Below are 22,993 nucleotides of genomic sequence, written 5' to 3'. Positions count from 1 at the left end.
AACCGATCCCATTTAAAATGGCAGCAAAAGGAGGTTTGTCCTTTTTCTCTCGCCACGGTTTGTTGGAGCCTCCGTTTTTCTCGCCCTTTCTGGGCTATCTCGTTCTTTCCAGGCTAATTGGCAGCTACTTGAGCCCATTACTTTCCACTGGAATCCAAAGGTCTAGAAGGACTGAGACTTGGCTTTCAGGTCTGAGACTTGGCTTTCAATGGATTCACCAACGAAGCTTTACCCATCCTGTGGCCCAGAACCTTCTCAGATGGCCAGTGAAGAAAATTCCCAGGGAGGCTAAGCTGCCTCAAACCATCTCCAAAGTATTAATAAAGAACCTTAGTCAATTGACTCTCGACCCTAGTATCAAACTTCCTTCCCCTCTACCAGAATATCCACCCCAACAGCAGGACAGAGGGACGAAACCACAGGGACTTGTGGACCAAATACTCAGCAACAGGAGGAGGGGTGGAGTAAGGACTTTGTTAACTGCTTGGAAAGAAAGGATGGAAAGGCTGATGTGGTTTATTAAAAATCATCGCTACTTCAACCAGCGTTCCACAGATGAATCCAGAGTAGAAAGATTTAGATATAGATGTCATTATTGCCTGTATCATAGACCTCCCAAGGATACCAGCATGGAGAATAATTATGACATGGAGTCTATGTAAACATAAACCTTATTATATGGTGTTTTTCTTGCTAGTAATTTTAGAATCAGTATGCAGCACCTTGGGAAAGCTGCTCTATTATAGACAAAGTATAATATTTTGATAATCTATGATATTAGCTCTGTCTTGTCTTTTCTACCTTGATAACAATAATTTGTGAGGAATCCTGTGTTTTGCATTTGAGTGACCTCAATATACTTTAGTTCCACTTTTTGATATGACCCCAGGAAGCACTAGTGGGTTTTGAGTGTAGCCTGGGTGTTTGAGAAACCTGAAGTCATGAAGATCGGTTAACCTAACATGGGGTTCCTGGGTGGCTCAGTTGGGTTAAGCACCCGACTAGAGCTCTGTAGAGTAGGGTTCTGTGCTGGCAGCTGGGAGGCTGGAGCCTGCTTCAGATTCTGTGTGTGTGTGTGTGTGTGTGTGTGTGTGTGTGTGTGTGTGTTTCTCTCTGCCCTTCCCCCACTCATGCTCTCGAATAAAAACATTTAAAAAAAACCCTAACATCAAATTGGAAGCCACGTAACTTGTGCAGGGAGGAATACATAGAGAATATTGGGTGGTTTGGCTGGAGAGCATAATTATAATTATGGCAGCGTGCATAGGCTAGGTTTCAAAAATTAGAGTTGTAATAAAAGTTTTTTTTTTTTGTGGTAGTTCAATTTTCAGTAGCAAATGTGTATGTAGAGGACCTTATTAAAATTGAGGCTTATTTGAATACGTTTCAAAAAATAAAATAAAATGAAATAAAATGGCAGCAAAAACTATAAAATACCTAGGAATAAATATAACCAAAGAGGTGAAGAATCTATACACTGAAAACTATAGAAAGCTTATGAAAGAAATTGAAGAAGACACACAAAAAAAATGGAAAAAGATTCCATGCTCCTGGATAGGAAGAACAAATATTGTTAAAATGTCGATACTACTCAAAACAATCTACATATTCAATGCAATCTACATATTCAATGCAATCCCGATCAAAATAACACAGGCATTCTTCACACAGCTAGAACAAATAATATTAAAATTTGTATGGAACCAGAAAAGACCCTGAATAGCCAAAGCAATGTTGAAAAAGAAAACCAAAGCAGGAGGCATCACATTCCCAGACTTCAAGCTGTACTACAAAGTTGTAATCATCAAGACATCATGGTACTGGCACAATAACTGACACTCAGATCAGTGGAACAGAATGAAGAACCCAGAAATGGACCCACAAAAGTATGGCCAACTAATCTCTGACAAAGCAGGAAAGAATATCCAATGGAATGAAGACAATCTCTTCAGGAAGTGGTGCTAAAAAAATTGGACAGCAACATGGAAAAGAATGAACCTGGACCACTTTCTTTGTATGTATGTATGTATGTATGTATGTATGTATGTATGTATGTACGTATTTATGTATTTATATAAAACTTATTGTCAAATTGGTTTCAATACAATACCCAGTACTCATCCCAACAGGTACCCTCCTCAATGCCCATCACCCACCCTCCCCACCCTCCCCACCCTCCCACCCCCATCAATCCTCAGTTTGTTTTCAGTATTTAAGAGTCTCTTATGGTTTGACTCTCTCCCTCTCTAACTCTTTTTTTTCATTTCCCTCCCCCATGTTAAGTTTCTTCTGTTAAATTTCTCAGGATCCACATAAGAGTGAAAACATATGGTATCTTCTCTGCCTGACTTATTTCATTTAGCATAACACTCTCCAGTTCCATCCATGTTGCTACAAAAGGCCATATTTCATTCTTTCTCATTACCAAGTAGTATGCCATTGTGTATATAAACCACAATTTCTTTATCCATTCATCAGTTGATGGACATTTAGGCTATTTCCATAATTTGGCTATTGTTGAAAGTGCTGCTATAAACATTGGGATACAAGTGCCCTTAGGCATCAGTACTCCTGTATCACTTGGGTACATTCCTAAAAGTGCTATTTCTGGGTCATAGGGTAGATCTATTTTTAATTTTTTGAGAAACCTCCACACTGTTTTCCAGGGCGGCTGCACCAGTTTGCATTCCCACCAACAATGCAAGAGGGTTCCCATTTCTCCACATCCTTGCCAACATCTATAGTCTCCTGATTTGTTCATTTTAGCCACTCTGACTGGCGTGAGGTGGTATCTCAGTGTGGTTTTGATTTGTATTTCCCTGATGAGGAGTGACGTTGAGACCCCGAATAGCCAAAGTAATAATTAGGAAGAAGACCAAAGTGGGAGGCATCACAATCCCAGACTTTAGCCTCTACTACAAAGCTGTAATCATTGGACAGCATGGTATTGGCACAAAAACAGACACATAGACCAATGGAATAGAATAGAGACCAATGGAATAGAATAGTACTCCAGAATTAGACCCACGAAAGTATGGCCAACTAATCTTTGACAAAGCAGGAAAGAATATCCAATGGAAAAAAGACAGTCTCTTTAACAAATGGTACTGGGAGAACTGGACAACAACATACAGAAGAATGAAACTAGACCACTTCCTTACACCATTCACAAAAATAAACTCAAAATGGATAAAGGACCTGAATATGAGACAGGAAACCATCAAAACCCTAGAGGAGAAAGCAGGAAAAAAACCTCTCTGACCTCAGCCACAGCAATTTCTTACTTGACACATCTCCAAAGGCAAGGGAATTAAAAGCAAAAATGAATTATGGGAACGTCATCAGATAAAAAGCTTCTGCACTGCAAAGGAAACAATCAACAAAACTAAAAGGCAACGAACAAAATGGGAAAAATATTTGCAAATGATATATGAGACAAAGGGCTAGTATCCAAAATCTATAAAGAACTCACCAAACTCCACACCTGACAAACAAATAATCCAGTGGAGAAATGGGTAGAAAACATGAATAGACACTTCTCTAAAGAAGATATCCAGATGGCCAACAGGCACATGAAAAGATGGGCCACTTTCTTACACCATACACAAAAATAAACTCAAAATGGATGAAAGACCTAAATGTAAGACAGGAAGCCATCAAAATCATTGAGGAAAAACCTCTGTGAGCTTGGCTGCAGTGACTTCTTACTCAACACATCTCCAGAGGCAAGGGAAACAAAAGCAAAAATGAACTATTGGGACCTCATCAAAATAAAAAAGAGTCTGCACGGCGAAGGAAACAATCAGCAAAACTAAAAGGCAACCAACGGAATGGGAGAAGATATTTGCAAATGATATATCAGAGGAAGGGTTGGTATCCAAAATCTATAAAGAACTTACCAAACTCAACACTCAAAAAACAAATAATCCAGTGAAGAAATGGGCAAAAGACATGAATAGACACTTCTCCAAAGAAGACATCCAGAGAGCCAACCGACACATAAAAAATGCTCAACATCAGTCATCGTCAGGGAAATACAAATCAAAACCACAATGAGATACCACCTTACACTGTCAGAATGGCTAACATTAACAACTCAGGCAACAACAGATGTTCGTGAAGATGCGGAGAAAGAGGATCTCTTTTGCACTGTTGGTGGGTATGCAAACTGGTGCAGCCACTCTGGAAAACAGTATGGAGGTTCCTCAAAAAACTAAAAATAGAACTACCGTACAACCCAGCAATGGCACTACTAGGTATTTATCCAAGGGATACAGGTATGCTGTTTCAAAGGGACACATGCATCCCAATGTCTATAGCAGCACTATTAACAATAGCCAAAGTATGGAAAGAGCCCAAATTTCCATCAATGGATGAATGGGTAAAGAAGATGTGGTATACATATACAATGGAGTACTACTTGGCAATCAAAAAAGAATACAATCTTGCCATTTGCAACTACATGGATGGAACTGGAGGGTATTATGCTAAGTGAAATTAGTCAGAGAAAGACAAAATCATATGACTTCACTCATATGAGGAATTTAAGAGAAAAAACAGATGAATATAAGGGAAAGGAAACAAAAGTAATATAAAAACCGGGAGGAGGACAAAACAGAAGAGACTCGTAAATATGGAGAACAGACTGAGGGTTGTGGGAGGGGGAATGGGCTAAATGGGTAAGGGGCACTAAAGAATCTACTCCTGAAATTATTGTTACACTATATGCTAACTCATTTGGAGGTAAATTTAAAAAAAAAAAAGATTAAAAAAATGAAGCCTTCAAACTCACAAACCGTGAGGTCATGACCTGAGCAGAAACAAAGAGTCAGTTTAACTGACTGATCCACCAGGTATCCGGTCAAATACATTTCTATGCTAAGATACACACACAACATATAAACCCCCAAAAGATTTTTAATATGATATTTATTTCTACCAATTATGTCAACTGTCATAATTATTTAACCAATCACTCCCTATCTAGCAAAACCATAATCTTTGGCCTTAATTTACATGTGTAATTCTAGGTCTCTAATTATTGATTTGTAATACATTCTGAAGTATTTAAAAGTTTTGGTTGGGGTGGGCATAAATGATTGTCCCTTTTAAGCTGTTTGGTCATTTTAAATCAAGAAGTAGCATTATATGCCACGGTAATCAAGAGCCTAATGCAAATCCCATGTCTGAAATTAGCTATATGATTTCAATCAAATTACCTGAAGCTCAGAGCCTGTTTTCTCATCTATAAAGGTCTTTCAAGAGGATCGTTTTCAGTATTAAATGAGGTAATGTATGTGGAAAGAATCTCATAATAATAGTATGTATGAGCCCAGAGCAATTACTGTAACTTAACTACCAATTAATTTTTCCTCTACTGTTTAATTACAGAGGCAGAAATGTAAATTTCATGCTGCTCCAAACAAAAAAAAATTATATAATTTATATCGATATATTTAGCTCCTGGAATTGTGAAAATTAATAAAACAAAACTTAACTAAAATGGAGTTGAGAAGTTTGGCAGTGGGAGCTCTCACACCCTAGCACTCCTCATCAACTGCAAATTCAACAAAAAACAAATCTTGCCTGTGGATACTATTTTACCATAGCAGGAGGAGAAAAGGCTCACCTTCCCCACCCGAACTAGAAAACAGCCCAGCCAGTGGGAGACAGTCACAACTCAGACAGTGAGAAGCCACTGTACTTTCAACTCCCAGTTTACTCCAGTGGACTTTGTGTTTATAACAGTCTTCCCAACTTGAGCTTCTCTCTATAAAAGAGTGTCCCAGGGGCACCTGGATGGATCAGTTAATTGAACATCTCACTTCAGCTCAGGTCATGATCTTGTGGTTTCATGAGTTCGAGCCCAGTAGGGCTCTGCACTGGCAGCATGAAGCCTGCTTGGGATTCTCTCCCTTTCTCTCTCTCTCTGCCCCTCTCCCACTTGCTCTGTCTCTGTCTCTCTCAAAATAAATAAACAAACCTTTATATATATATAAGTATATACTTACATATGTATAAGTATATGTATTCTAAAACCATAATAATAGACTGACTTGATGAACTCACTCAGCCATATTTCAGATCTCTCATCTGTAAGTGAAAGAAAAACATGTAGTCCAACAAATATGATGTATTTTGCTTCTTAAAAAATAATCTCACGAAACAGATGAACATAGGAGAATGGAAGCAAAGTTATATAAAAACAAGGAGGGGGACAAAATATAAGAGACTCTTAAATGCCCCTTAAATATAAGGGGCATTAAGAAAGACACATGTAGGGATGAGCACTGGGTGTTATATGTAGGGGATGAGTCAATGGATTCTACTCCTGAAATCATTATTGTTCTATTGCTAACTAACTTGGATGTAAATGAAAATAAAAACCTCCCAACAAAAAATAAATTAAAAATAAAAAAAATAAGATGTTTTCAGGGAGGAACCAAGATGGCAGAACAGCATGGAAATTTTTGCATCTCACATCCATGAAATACAGCCAGATAAACACTAAACCATCCTGCACACCCAGAAAACCGATTTGAGGATTAACACAACAATCTGCACAACATGAACCACAGAACTCAGCAAGTACATGGTGTGGAGAGATGAACTGGGCAGAGAGAAGCCACAGAGGGCAGGAAGCTGTTTTTGCTTGTGGAGAGAGGATGGCGGGGGGATAGTACAGGAAAAGCATCCCCCCAAAAGCAGCTGGAGAGAAAGTGGAAAAAGTAGAAACAGCCACAAGGACTGAACTAAAAAGGGAGAAAGGAGAAAGGAGAGGGTTTAAATTCCAATAAGTCTCAGTAAACAGGGGGAGCACAGATTCTGAAATTCCACAGCTCAATACCTGGCAGTGCTCTGGTGGGAAGGGTGAATCTCCAGGAGCAGAGTGGGATATGGGAGGTCCTCAGGCCACATGAGGAGAAGCGGTTCCACTGCTGGAAGGACATTTGATAGAGGCTTTGTGGCCACCCGGCCCCAGGAGACCCCAGAGAACAACCACATTCACTTGTGCTGGAACAAGGTCCTTAAGGGTGAAGCCTGGTGCCAGATGTGTGTTGTGATTTGCCATAATCCCTGAAATGATGCTGCTACATGATCGTGTGAACTTTTTCTGGGGCGGGCTGGCACCCAGTCACAGTCTCTAGGCATCGGCAGCAGCACGGTCCAGCAAAAGTTCCTAGGTGCGGCAGGCACTCAGCCATTGCTAGGTGAGACCCTCCCTCAGAGGATCTGAACAGGTCAAAGCCACAGTCCCTCAGAAGTGAGGGGTCATGAAACACAGCTGCATCTGAGATAAAACACAGGAGGGAGGTGCCACCTGGCAACCTGATGGCTTGGTCATGGACAGTGTAAAAGCGGGAGTGGACAGAAGCCAGAGACAAAACATGTGTGCCCAATTGCTAATTGGGGAGAACAGAGTTCCGATACTAGAGAGTGGGTACCTGGGTGCTGCCATTTTCACCCCTCCCACGCATGTGCATACACACGTACAAGTGCCACAACAATCCACCCCAGCAAGCTAAGCAGCGCCATCTAGTGGAGAAGAGAGCTGTTACACTAAACACTGCCCAACTGGGCCAACCTCACTCTTCAGGACCACTACAAATCTCTCTGCCTGCTTAGTTTATGGACTATAAGGTGCTTTGTAGTATGACTTCTAAGGGAAAACAATGTAATTTCAGTTGTATTTCAGTCTGTTCGCTGGTCCATCTATTCAATTTTCTTTCTTTTTTTTTCTTTTTCATTTCATTCCTTTTTCTTTAATACAGAAAGAGAAAAATGTATTTTTATTTTCAATATTTATCAAAAATATTTTTCTTTATTTTCTTCTACTATATTTTCTTAATTTTTGTAATATTTTCAAATTCTATTTTACTTCCATCATTCATTTTATTCTATTGCATTGTATTCATTATCTCAAATTTTCAAACGTTTTCCTTTTTTTCTGGCTTTCCTTTTTTTTATTTTTGTATTTTTCTCCCTTGTTCCTCTAATCTATCAAGCTCCTTTCAATAATGAGACCAAAAAACAACTAAGATCTAGCATCATTTATTTCATGCGTGCATGTGTGTGTGTGTGTGTGTGTGTCTGTTCTTTTTAATTTTTTAATTTTAATTTTTTTTCTTATTAATTCCTTTCCTTCCTTCAAAATGATGAAACAAAGGAATTCACCCCAAAATAAACAGCAGGAAAAGATGACTGCCAGGGACTTAACAGAGATACAAGCAAGATGTCTGAACCAGAATTTAGAATCACAATAATAAGAATACTAGCTGAGGTCAAAAATAGATTAGAATCCCTTTCTGTGGAGATAAAAGGAGCAAAAATAGTCAGGATGAAATAAAAAATGCTATAACTGAGCTGCAATCTTGAATGGCTGCCGTGGAGGCAAGGATGGGTGAGGCAGAGCAGTTAATCACCGATATAGAGTACAAACTTACGGAGAATAATGAAGCAGAAAGAACGAGGGAGACTAAGGCAAAAGAGCATGAAACAAAAATTAGAGAACTCAGTGACTCATTAAAAAGGAGTAACCTCAGAATCATAGGGGTCCCAGAACAGGAAGAAAGAGAAATAGGGGTAGAAGTGTTATATGAGCATAGCATAGTGGAAAACTTTCTTAACCTGGGGAAAGACACAGATATCAAAATCCAGAAAGCACAGAGGATCCTCATTAGATCCAACAAAAACTGACCATCAACAAGGCATATCATAGTCAAATCCACAAAATACTCAGGCAAGGAAAGAATAATGAAAGCAGCAGGGGAAAAACAGTCCTTAACCTACAAGGAAAGACAGATCAGGTTCACAGCAGACCTATCCACAGAAACGTGGCAGGCCAGAAAGGAGTGGCAGGATATAGTCAATGTGTTGAATCAGAAAAATATGCAGCCAAGAATTCTTTATCCAGAAAGGTTGTCATTCAAAACAGAAGGAGAGATTAAAAGTTTCCCGCCAAACAAAAATTAACGGAGTTCATGACCACCTAACAAGCCCTGAAAGAAATTTTAAGGGGGACTCTCTCAGGGGAGAAAAGATAAGCAAACAAACAAACAAACCCCAAAAGCAACAAAGACTAAAAGGACCAGAGACCAGGAACTCCAACTCTACACACAACATAATGGCAATAAACTCATATCTTTCAATACTCACTCTAAACATCAACAGTATAAACGCTCCAATCAAAAGACATAGGGTAACAGAATAGATAAGAAAACAAGATCCATCTATATGCTGTTTACAAGAGACTCACTTTGGACCTCAAGACACCTTCAGTTTGAAAATAAGGGGATGGAGAACCATCTGTCATGGTAGTGGTCGCCAAAAGAAAGCCAGAGTAGGCACACTTATATCAGACTATCTAGATTTTAAAATAAATACTGTAACAAGAGATGAAGAAGGGCATTGTATAATAATTAAGGGGTCATTCCACCAAGAATACCTAACAATTGTAAACATTTATGTGCCAAATGTGGAGCACCCAAATATATAAATCAGTTATACAAATATAAAGAAACTCATCATAGTAACACCATAATAGTAGAGGACTTCAACACCCCACTCACAGCAATGGACACACCATCTAATCAAAAAATCAACAAGGAAACAATAGCTTTGAATGACACACTAGACCAGATGGATTTTACAGATATATTCAGAACATTTCATCCTAAAGGAACAGAATATACATTCTTCTCCAATGCACATGGAATGTTCTCCAGAATAGACCATATACTGGGACACAAATCAGCCCTAAGTAAGTACAAAAAATCGAGGTCATACCATGCATATTTTCAGACCACAACTCTATGAAACTCGAAATCAACCACAAGAAAAAATTTGGAAAGGTAACACATACATGGAGACTAAAGAACATCCTACTAAAGAAAGAATGGGCTAATCAAAAAATTAAAGAGGAAATTTAAAAGTACATGGAAGCCTATGAGAATGATCACACCAGAGCCAAAAACCTCTGGGATGTAGCAAAGGTGGTCATAAGAGGAAAGTATATAGCAATCCAAGCCTTCCTAAAGAAGGAAGAAAGATCTCAGACACACAACCTAACCTTACACCTTAAGGAGCTGGAAAAAAGAACAGCAAATAAAACCCAAAATCGGCAGAAGACAGGAATTAATAAAGACTAGAGCAGAAATTAATGCTATCAAAACCAAAAAAAAAAAAAAAAAAAAAGAGAGAGAGAGAGAGCAGATCAGATCAATGAAACCAGAAGCTGGTTCTTTGAAAGAATTAACAAATTTGATAAGCCACTAGCCAGTTTGATCAAAAAGAAAAAGGAAAGGACCCACATAAATAAAATAAGGAATGAAAGAGGAGAGATCACAACCAACACAGCAGAAATAAAAACAATAATAAGAGAATATTTTGGGCAATTATACACCAATAAAATGGGCAATCTAGAAGAAGTGGACAAATTCCTACAAACATATACACTACCAAAACTGAAACAAGAAGAAATAGAAAATTTGAACAGACCTGTAACCAGTAAGGAAATCAAATTAGTAATCAAAAATCTGCCAAAAAACAAGAGTCCAGGGCCAGATGGCTTTCCAGGGGAATTCTACCAAACATTTAAGGTAGGGTTAACACCTATTTTCTTGAAGCTCTTCCAAAAAATAGAAATGGAAAGAAAACTTCCAAACTCTTTCTATGAAGCAAGCATTACCTTGATTCTAAAACCAGAGACCCCACTAAAAAGGAGACCTATAGACCAATTTCCCTGGTGAACATGGATGCAAAAATCCTCAGCAAGGTATTAGCCAACCGGATCCAACAATACATTAAAAAATTATTCGCCATGACCAAGTGGGATTTATACATGGGATGCAGGGCTCGTTCAATATCCGCAAGACAATTAACGTGATACATCACGTTATTCTTCAATAAAAGAATATCACGTTTATTCTTCAATAAAATAAAGGATAAGAATAATATGATCCTCTCAATAGATGCAGAGAAAGCATTTGCCAAAAGACAGCATCCTTTCTTGATAAAAACCCTCAAGAAAGTAGGGATAGAAAGAGCATACATACCTTGAGATCATAAAAGCCATATATGAACAACCCAACACTAATATCATCCTCAATGGGGAAAAACTGAGAGCTTTCCCCCTAAGGTCAGGAACAAGCCAGGGATGTCCACTCTCACCACTGTTATTCAACATAGTATTGGAAGTCTTAGCCTCTGCAATCGGACAACACAAAGAAATAAAAGGCATCCGAATCGGCCAGGAGGAGGTCAAACTTTCACTCTTCGCAGATGACATGATACTCTATATGGAAAACCCAAAAGATTCCACCAAAAGACTGCTAGAACTGATCTATGAATTCAGCAAAGTCGCAGGATATAAAATCAACAGAAATCGGTTGCATTCCTATACAACAATAATGAAGCAACAGAAAGAGAAATCAACGAATCGATCCCATTTAAAATGGCAGCAAAAACCATAAAATACCTAGGAATAGATATAACCAAAGAGGTGAAGAATTTATACACTGAAAACTATAGTAAGCTTATGAAAGAAATTGAAGAAGACACAAAAAAAAAAAAAATGGAAAAAGATTCCATGCTCCTGGATTGGAGGAATAAACATTGTCAAAATGTCAATACTACCCAAAGCTATCTATATATTCAATGCAATCCCTATCAAAATAACACCAGTATTCTTCACTGAAATAGAACAAACAATCCTAAAATTTGTATGGAACCAGAAAGGACCCCAAATAGCCAAAGCAATCTTGAAAGAAAACTGAAGCTGGAGGCATCAGACTCCTGGACTTCAAGCTGTATTATAAAGCTGTAATCATCAAGATAGTATGATACTAGCGCAAAACGGAACCTCAGATCAATGCAACAGAATGGAGAACCCAGAAATGGACCCACAAAGGTATGGTCAACTAATCTTTGACAAAGCAGGAAAGAATATCCAATAGAATTAAAGACAATCTCTAGGCAAATGGTGCTGGGAACCCTGGACAGCAACATGAAGAAAAATGAACCTGGACCACATTCTTACACTATACATGAAAATAAACTCACAATGGATGAAAGACCTAAATGTAAGACAGGAAGCCATCAAAATCCTTGAGGAAAAACCTCTGTGAGCTTGGCTGCAGTGACTTCTTATTCAACACATCTCCAGAGGCAAGTGAAACAAAAGCAAAAATGAACTATTGGGACCTCATCAAAATAAAAAAGAGTCTGCACGGCGAAGGAAACAATCAGCAAAACTAAAAGGCAACCAACGGAATGGGAGAAGATATTTGCAAATGATATATCAGAGGAAGGGTTGGTATCCAAAATCTATAAAGAACTTACCAAACTCAACACTCAAAAAACAAATAATCCAGTGAAGAAATGGGCAAAAGACATGAATAGACACTTCTCCAAAGAAGACATCCAGAGAGCCAACCGACACATAAAAAATGCTCAACATCAGTCATTGTCAGGGAAATACAAATCAAAACCACAATGAGATACCACCTTACACTGTCAGAATGGCTAACATTAACAACTCAGGCAACAACAGATGTTCGCGAAGATGTGGAGAAAGAGGATCTCCTTTGCAGTGTTGGTGGCAATGCAAGCTGGTGCAGCCACTCTGGAAAACAGTACGGAGGTTCCTTAAAAAATTAAAAATAGAACTACCCTACGACCCAGCAATGGCACTACTAGGTATTTATCCAAGGGATACAGGTATGCTGTTTCAAAGGGGCATATGCACCGCCATGTTTATAGCAGTGCTATCGACAATAGCCAAAGTATGGAAAGAGCCCAAATGTCCATCAATGGACGAATGTATAAAGAAGATGTGGTATATATATTGGAGTATTACTCCACAATCAAAAAGAATGAAATCTTGCCATTTGCAGTACGTGGATGGAACTAGAGTGTATTATGCTAAGTGAAATTAGTCAGTCAGAGAAAGACAAATATCATATGACTTCACTCATATGAGGAATTTAAGATAAAAAACAGGTGAACATAAAGGAAGGGAAGCAAAAATAATATAAAAACAGGGAGGCGGAAAAAACATAAAAGACTCTTAAATATAGAGAACAAATAGAGGTTTACTAGAGGGGTTGTGGGAGGTGGGATGGTCTAAATGGGTAAGGATATTGACGAATCTATTCCTGCAATCACTGTTGCACCATATGCTACCCAACTTGGATGTAAATTAAACAATAATTTTTTTTTTAATTTATAAAAATATGCTTTCGAAAGTAAATTTCCCCTTAAGACCAGTCTTCAGAGACAACTGTTTTAAAGAGCTTGTTACTGACAGCACAGAACCTGTTTCGGATTCTCTCCTTCTCCCTCTCTGCCCCTCCCCTTGTTCACACATGCTCCCCCCACCTCTCAAAATGAATAAATAAACATTAAAAAATAATAATTAGCTTTAGGTTTGTTACTTACTCTCCCTAACAGGAAAGGTGAAGATGCTTAGAGATCTCACCCTAGTGCATATTGGATTCTACTGGAAAGATTCTAAAAATCAGCAATGCCTTATGCCAACGCCCAGAGATTTTCAACTGATTGGTTGGGCCCCCCCCTTTTTTTTTAAGTTACCCAGATGTTTCTCCTGTGCAGCCCGAGGGAGAATCTTTAGCTTAGAGAAAAGGGTTTGGTGACAGTAAGAAAGCTTCACTTAGAACTGGTATCCATAGTGTTTTCTCCAGCCCCATTATAAGAAAAACAAAATTACACAACTGACATTAATTGGGGATTTTCCTGAAAATTCCCCCATAATAAATGTTTATCACATACACCCACAGTGTTTGAAAGTGTCTATTCCCCCATACCCATAGGTATTATTAGTAATTTTCTCTTGTTTTCTTTTGTTAAAGTGGAGACAACCACTTTAACATTATTTCAATCTGTATCTTTTTTTTTTTTTTTAATTTTTTTTTTTCAACGTTTATTTATTTTTGGGACAGAGAGAGACAGAGCAGGAACGCGGGAGGGGCAGAGAGAGAGGGAGACACAGAATCGGAAACAGGCTCCAGGCTCTGAGCCATCAGCCCAGAGCCCGACGCGGGGCTCGAACTCACGGACCGCGAGATCGTGACCTGGCTGAAGTCGGACGCTTAACCTACTGCGCCACCCAGGCGCCCCTCAATCTGTATCTTTTAAATCACCACTGTGACTAAACATCTTTTTATTTGTTCATTGTACATTGTGTCTTCTGTGAATTTCTTGCCTTTTCATATTTGTTGCCCATTTTTTTATTAAGCTGGTCATCTTTATTTATTTACAGAAACTATTTATATAGATATTATCCATTTTTCTTTTGTATACTCCCTCTATATTTTGTCCAGTTTTTCACTTCTCTTTCAACTTTTGTATAGTATTATTCCCTTTCTTTGAGTTGTCAAACCTGTGCTTCCTTTTCTTATTTCCTATCCTGCTAGAGTAGCTTCTCCTAATCCAATATTACTTTATAAAGACTTTATATTTCCTAATGTGTTTATGTTTTCATATATAAATCTCCAATCTTTCTGAATTTAATTTAGTATAATGCGAGATAGGTAGCTAATTATTTGCCATTAATTTGCACAATACAAATTATTAAATTATCACAGCACATTTTCATGTTTGTAATCTGATCATCTAAAATTACGCATGTTGATTTTTAGGATCTTACCTGGTTAAATATGGATTATTCTAGCTATTTTGCAATGACATTCAGGAAAAAATTAATAAGAAATGAATTAAAAGTTTTTTCCCTCAGTCTGAAATGCATTCATTATATCAGGAACTTTTGACACAAATACATTTTAGAGGTATTGTAAGTCCTTCAAGTTTGGATTTTAGAAATGAAAAATCAGAAACATCACATCCTGCAGCCATCACTTCTTTACAGTGCTGATGTGATAATCACTTTCTTGTGATCCAATTATGCTAATAAACTCCAAAAACAGAGTTTAACATATATTAACTGTTAATTAAAGAGCAAAAATTTGCAGAAAATAAGTACACACAATAATTATTTCACTCCTTTAATTCTTTAGGTGAAGATTGATGCTGCAAATCTTCTGCTTGTGATAAAGCAACATGATCTTAGCAAGTAACTTAAATTTTCTAGGTCTCAATTTCCTTATTTTTAAAATAAAGATAATACTACAGATTCCAAAGTGCTGTTACAAGCACATAGTAAAATAATGCCTGAAAAGTGCTCAGCAAAATGCTGTACATAAACCCAATATCCATCAAATAACAGTGTTTTCATTCCATTACTGTCATCACCATGTATATTATGAAACATGTGCTATCTTTTGACAGTTCTTTGCATTGTTTTCATAGGTAAACTCACCCTAGCCAAGTTTTGTCCCCACTACTTCATTGTTATTGTTTATGTCAAAGTCACAAATGACTTCCATGAAACCAAATTCCACGCATACCTTTCTGACCTTGTATTTTCCTGTACTTCTTCCTCTCTTCATACTTAAAGCCCTATCTCCTCTATGATCCTTTCTTCTCTATTGAACCTCTATGTGTTGAGGTGCTTCAAGCCTCAGCTTCAAGTCATCTTGTCAATATTCCCACAAAGTAACATTTCTAGCTAATTTCATGCAATTCATGGCTTTAAATACCAACTAAATAGCAATGGGTCCCAAATCCCTATCTTTATCCCTACACATTAACTTTCTTCTACCTCATGTCTCTGCACACATGTCAAACAAATATGTCAGACTTAACAAGGAAAAATCAGAACTCCTGGCCTAGCTTCCTAATCCTACCTCAAGTATATCCTGTCAAAATCTTCTCTGTTTCATATCCTAGAACTACAACTTTTTAAAATATACATATAAACTGGATCTTGTTTCATCTTTCCTTAATGTCTTCCAATAGACTCCCATTATACTTTGTTTTAAAAAATCCAAATCCATTTCCCTGGTTTACAATGGACACTCCATGGCCTTTTCCTCTCTCTTTGACATTACAGTAGTCCCTCCTTATCCATGGGGAATATGTTCCTGAAACTACAGATAGTACTGAACCCTATATATATTGTTTTTTCCTTTATATACATGCCTATGATAAAGTTTAATTTATAAATTAGGCACAGTAAGAGATTAACAGCAAAAACTAATAATAAAATAAGGCAATTATAACAATATACTATAATAAAAATTATGTGAATGTGGTCTCTCTCAACATATCTTACTGTACTGTACTCACCCTTCATGTGACAATGTGAAATGATGAACTGCCTAGGTAAGGACAGGAAGTGAGATCAATGACATAGGCATTGTGATGTAATGTTAGGCTACTTTTGACTTCTGGAGATATGTCAAAAGGAGGATCATCTGCTTCTAGGCTGCAGCTGACCATAGGTAACTGAAACCACAGAAAGTGACACTGCGAATAACGGGACACTACTATATTTAATAATCCCCACCTCTGGTTCTCTACAATGCAGCAACATTAGCCTTCTTTGTATGTTCAAATACAACACAGTCCTAAACTTTCCCAGATTGTCACCTACATAGAGAGTCTGCTTCTACAGTAGCCACACAATCTCTTTATCATAAGTCTCTTCATAGTCATTGGAATTATAAATTGTTTGTTTAATTGCTTGTTTGTTTATATCCTCCTACTAATGTAAGCTTGATCAAGGTAGGGATTTTCAAACTTTCGTTCATATCTCAAAGAACAGAGCCTAGTATTCAAAAGAATATGCTAAATGCATAAACAAATATATCCCTCTCTACAGCAGAAAAATAAAACTTGAAGAGCTAGAGCAAAATATTTCACGGGGTGGGGGGGGATATGTAATCACTTTCCTTGAAACTTTGGATACATTTCAAAATAAAATTTTCAATTAATTAATGTTTATTAAATTGTTAAATACCACCTGGAAACCAACAAAACATTAGAATGATCTCTAACATCAACCAGTTCTCAATTAAGTGAAGAGACAATGGCACACATGAAAAGTTACATGTCAGGCAGCAAATATTAAATGCTACATGATACAAATATGAATAAAGAGAAATAGTGTAAGATTCAAATACATTTACTTCACAGGATAATTACCAGAAATAGTGATTTTGTTTTCTTCACCAATTAAAGTGTAGCCAGTGAAAATTTTTTGAGGATTTTGATGCACAACTGAATATGTAATCTGGTAACAAAATTTTGAGAAACTCTAAAGAATTCCTTCAGATAATTCAAGAAAAATAAAACAAAAAATGTAAATGTTGTTCACTAAGAAAAAATAATTAAACTAAAGTCATTTTCTGAAGGACTAGTGTTTGGAACAGAAAGAAAAAAGCCTGTGCTGTTTTGGACAGAAATTAGCACATTTGATTGTTCTGCCAAGTATATATATTTTGGGAATTATTTGAAAGCTAAGTGTATGTTTTATAGTTATAATTTTAAAATAAAATTTCATTCCATATTTCTAACTGGAGAGATTTCTGCCACATGTGTGTTTCCAAGAAAATTAAATTCTTTCCTCTAGAATAGCTCTCTCTACATTCATGACTTTTGTGGTGAATCTAAATAATGCAACTCAAATATAGTGATTTTTTAAAAAATCATAGTGTAGGTAAGTTTGCCAGATTAATTTCTTCCTTGTTAGGAAGGTCTGAGATAGTATAGGGTCATCAAATACCTGGTAAAAGGATGTTATTACTGGGGAAAAGGTCACAGAAAATGAAAGTGTAAAAATTAATGTTACCTACTTTATTTTTTTGCAAATAGCCAGCCTGGATATCCACCAACAGCTAAGTTCTTTAATTATTCTAAGAAGGCAGGGAGGGTCAATGTAAGTAGAGCCTATCAGCAAAAGACAAGAGTCCTCAATTCTCCCTGAAAACAACTCAGCATGATGTAGTCTTGAAGTCATCCTGTATGGCCATATCACCATGGTAACCTCCAGCTCAGGCTAGATGATGTCTGCAGAGCAGTAAGAACATTTCTTTAAAGAGAAGAATGCATGTAGGTCACACACACACAAAAATACAATGCAAGGGAATAAGAGATTCATTTATGGGGAAGTGCAAGCTGCATGTTGTAGCATGCAATATATGGACAACAAAACCTTTCCGAGTCTTTTATTATAGGAGACAAGCAAACATTTAACCCAGCTACTGCAACCGGGAGCATCTCTGAAATGGCAAGAAGGAAATAACCATAAAATAAAATGTGAATAATAGGGGGAAACTTCTCCTGGCTGTATAATCCAGAAAAGTATTTTCCCATCTACAACCAAGGTGGGAGAAACTTCATTTCTCCTTTCTGGAGGTACAAAATACCCTTTGAGAAGCCATACATATCTATGCTCAGGTATTATTATGTAAGGCATTAGTGAAACACATCTGCATGTAAGGAAAGCTGTGCTTCACTTATTAGCAATAATGCATGCATCTATATGAGAAATCAGCACAAACAAAAATAGAAATAATAATAATCATAGCACATGCTTTCATAATGCTTATTGTTTAGTAGACACTTTGAATATATTCATTTTTGTAATTCTTGTATCAATCTTGTAGTATAGGTGCTATTGTTTTCTTTCTTTTACAGTTAAAGAGCTAAAACACAGATAAGTAATTTTTCCAAGGCCACACAACTAATAAATGACTGATCCAGAATTCAAACTGAGACAGTGGCTCCAGAGTCCGTGTTCTTAACCACTGTGATAAGACTGTATTACCAACACAGAATTCCTTTTTCTTTAGGTACAAAAATGATAAAATGCCTCAAGTCTGCTTTTGTTAGTTATCTATGCTGTGTAACAAATGGCTGAAAACAATAAGCATTTATTATCTCAAAGTTTCTGTGAGTCAGAAATTCAGGAGTAGTTGGGCTGAATGGTTCTGGCTCAGGGTTCCTTACAAGGTTGCAATTAAAATGTTGGCGAGGCTATGGTCACAGAAAGGCTTGACTGGGGCTAAAAAATCTGCTTTCAAAATGGCTCATTCTCACAGCTGTTGGCAGGAACCCTCATTTCCTTAACACTTGGACTTCTGCATCTAGCAGTTTGTTTAGCCTAACAAAATGGCAGCTGGCTTCTGAGATCTTCTCCCAGAAGAGAGAGCAAAGCAGTAACCAGAATGTCACATACTGTCACTTCAGACATATTCTACTGGTCATACAGAATCCCATATATTTATGAATGCCATAAATATAAGCAGGGGATCATAGAGAACCATCTGGAAGACTGCTGACCCTAGCTGTAATTTGAACTTCTTTGATTAATGTAAAGCAGGGCTGGGACTAAGGCAAGGAAAGCAAAGTGTCTAGGGGTCAAAATTTAAGGAGGCACTCATTCTCAGGTGCCAACCCTATACTTGCATGATGCAGAAAGTGAGTACTTCTTTATATTTTGCCCCTTAGGCTTCTTGCTTGCTTCATCATAGTACCAGCCTTGGAACAAAGGATAAACACTTTTCTGAGTTTGAATGTACTCTTTTCCGCATTATTTATTACCATTTGTTCCCACCCTTGAGAAGGCTTCCCAGGTGAAATGGAAACTGGTGCTCAAACTAGGAGAGCAGGGCGAGATTGAAGAGGCAGATTACTCAGATTGGTAGGTGGCAGTTTTAATAAGCATGGGAACTTACATACACAGCCTGTCTCTGTCAGCTGCAGGACGAGTAGATCTCTGCATCCCACAACCAAAATCATAAATGTTTATATAAAGGGGCTAACTGGGTTCAGTCACATATATGGTCCGGATAGTCTCAACAACACATTGCTCTCTCTAGGCTGTGTCCTTGAATATGGCTCTGGCAGTGGGGATGGTGGAGGAAAGTGGAGGGCATGAGGAGACTCCAGGTGCCCAGCTCCAGCCGGTCAATTGGCAGTCATGTCCTCTGGATGACCTCCTCCAACAAATACAAGATTGGGGTCATCACACATTTACCTAGTAAAGTGTTTATCTGATAATTTCACTTGTCTTTAAATTTTAAAGATATTAAGCCAACGTTCTTGTCATAATATTTTCGTGCTGCTTTCTGTCTCTAACACGAGGAATTTCTAATATTCATAGTTCTTTAACTTGTCTTATAAGACTAGAATGGAAATGCTTTTTTAAAAATTTATTTATTTATTTATTTATTTATTTATTTATTTATTTATTTATTTATTTATTTTGAGAGAGAGAGTGAGCAGGGGAGGGGCAGAGAGAGAGGGCAAGAGAGAGAATCCCAAGCATGCTCCACATCATCAGCACCGAGCCTGACATGGGGCTTGAACCCACAAACCGTGAGATCATGACCTGAGCTGAAACCAAGAGTCGGGCCTTTAACCTCCCTAAGGTAGAGTCCCTCCCTAAGGAATGGGGTGAAAACCTCAGGACAAGGGAAGGCAATCTGGCTATGTGCACGTGCACAACATTCCTCACGACTCTGTAACACAGACCACCCATTCAGACTGTATGTTACCATGTATGGGAGACAAAGGAGAAAAAACTGTACAAAAGGCAACCATCTGCTGTGCTCAGGGCTCAGCCTTTCATGTTTTAGTCCAGTGAGCCCATGCTGGCACAAATAAAGCTGCTTCCTGGAAAGAAAAGCCTCAGTGTCACTATTCTTTGTGTGTCTGCTCCAAACCAACTGAGCCACCCAGGTGTGCCAGAAGTGGTTTTTTAAAAGTGATCTTAACCTGGGGCACCTGGGTGGCTCAGGTGGTTAAGCCTCTGACTTCAGCTCAGGTCATGATCTCATGGTTCACAAGGGAGTTCAAGCCCAGTGTCGGGCTCTGTACTGACAACTCAGAGCCTGGAGCCTGCTTCAGATTCTGCCCCTTGCAGATTCTCCCTCTGCCCCTTGCCCACTCCTGCTCTGCTTCTCTCTTTCTCAAAAATAAATAAACATTAAAAAAAAAGCAATCTTAACCTGGAGTCCCATGAATGCTTGAATATTATAATATTTGAGTTATATATATGCCAGTTTTTCCTGGGTAGCAGTTCACAGTCTTAATCAAAAAAGGTTAAAACTGCTTCTTCATCATGAATTAAGGCATTTTTTTTCAGACTTTGTGGTTTGCTCTCATTTGTCCTATGAAACTCAATTATTTTTATATGGAAGAATGTGATTTTCATCACTAATTGCTGCTCAACAATAAGAACTAAATTTTATTCCTTGAATTTAATTTTGTTGTATTGAACTTTATGAAAAAGATTTACATAACAAAAAATTTAAGTACACTAAAAATTTGTATTTTTATGTATATAATTGTATAAAATGAACACCAAATGAAATAATTTATCCTTACTCTAACATCAACTTCTTTTATCACTCATTTTCTCCTAGTCATAGTCTAGCTGCACAGAATAAATCACAGTAGAGATACATTTGCTTTGTTTCTCACTAAACAAGAAGGATATCTAAATTTTTTTCTCTCTATGCACCTCACCTTACCACTCAATTCTTAAAAGTATCAGTTCACATTTTTTTTAAGTTTACTCATTTATTTTGAGAGAGAGAGAGAGAGAGCAAGAGAGCATAAGCTGGGGAGAAGGACAGAGAGAGAGAGAGAGAGAGAGAGAGAGAGAGAGAGAGAATCCCAAGCAGACTCACAGCACAGGGCAAAAACAGTCAGGTTTGCCAGACATGCATGGCAAAAACTCACAAACCACAAAATCATAACCTGCGCTGAAACCAAGAGTCAGATGCTTAACTGACTGAGCCACCCAGGCACCCCTCACATTCTGTTTTTAAAAGCTTTTTATTTCAGAAAATTCTAATCATATGCAAATTTGGGGACACTGGTAGAGTAAATTCTGTGTACCATTACCCAGCTACAAGAATTTTCAATCACTTTATAAATTCTGAAACAGAAGCTATTTTGCAGAGACATTTCATCTTTTCAAACCTCACTAAATTATGAGATTAGATCTTTAAATTACAATCTTAATTTTTAAAGCATTTCACAACTCCATGAGAGACGTTCACGGTGTTCTGGTACATTATGAGGTAGCCTGCATCACCTTGGGAAGGATACTTTCCATGGACCAGAGTTGACAGAGACAAGATTGAACCAAACATCTTTGAGTTTACCCAAGAGACTAGACTGTGTTAAAAATTTCAGACTGTTATATTAATTAGATACAAAATCATATTATAAGAGGTCAAAAATCATCCTAAATTGACTTAAAAAACAGCAAAGCCTCAAGAATAATCAATTAATGGTGGCTCATCTTTTTCATTTGCTTCAATCATTGTAAGAATGTATTTTTAAAGAAAAAAAAACTTAGAAGTTTGTAAAATGATAAATCTGAAGAAAAAAAGAAAAAGCCAAAATGCATTTTGTTATCTGAGACCTGGGGAGAGGAGCTATTGACCGCTGAGTTCAATTAAGTTTCAGAGAATAAAGTCAGAATTAGCAAATCCTTAACAAGCCATTCTGGCAGGAAGTTAATTTTTGATTAAATGACATGATTATAGAGTGAGGTAGTTTAATTCAGAGGGAGATACTGGAGGGCATCCAAATATATTACTTACTTATTTCTAAGAATTAAAGAACAACTTAAAATAGCATAATATATTTAAACAGCATGAAAATAACAACTTAAAAATTGGTAGCAACTAGATCTCTGGCTAAATATTAAAAATTAGTGTGGGTTTGGCAATGTAATTCATACTAATGTATTTTTTAAACTTTTGTTTCGAATATTGCAAAAATTTTCCATTGCTGATTTGAATACATGTATACATGAAAGAGGTAGCAGTGAAGCCCACACTTCAGAGAGAATTGATCATAGTAAGGAAAAGAAAACTGGACTAGGTATGAAAATATAAAGAATGTACCTTCAGCTCTTTCTCTAAATGCTTATATCTTTGGGCCTCAAAATCTTATTTTTTTAAAGTTTATTTATTTATTTTGGAGGGGGCCAGAGATAAAGGGAAAGATCATCCCAAGCAGGCCCCATGCTGTCAGTGCAGCCCCCAACTCAGTCCCACAAGCTGTGAGATTATGACCTGAACTGAAATCAAGAGTTGGACACTTAACTGACTGA

General features: G+C 37.5%; 1 pseudogene; it reads left to right on the top strand.

Annotated features, from left to right (window-relative positions):
• Nucleotides 1-208: 208 nt before the first annotated feature.
• LOC147579018 (developmental pluripotency-associated protein 3-like) lies at nt 209-662 on the top strand (annotated as a pseudogene).
• The last annotated feature ends 22,331 nt before the right edge of the window (nt 663-22,993 follow it).

Source organism: Puma concolor, chromosome B4 (genome assembly GCF_028749965.1).
Source record: "Puma concolor isolate L17-30 chromosome B4, mPumCon1.1.hap2, whole genome shotgun sequence".
NCBI classification, from domain to species: Eukaryota; Metazoa; Chordata; class Mammalia; order Carnivora; family Felidae; genus Puma; species Puma concolor.
Note: the sequence above shows the minus strand (reverse complement) of the source record. Positions and strands in the feature narration are given on the sequence as shown.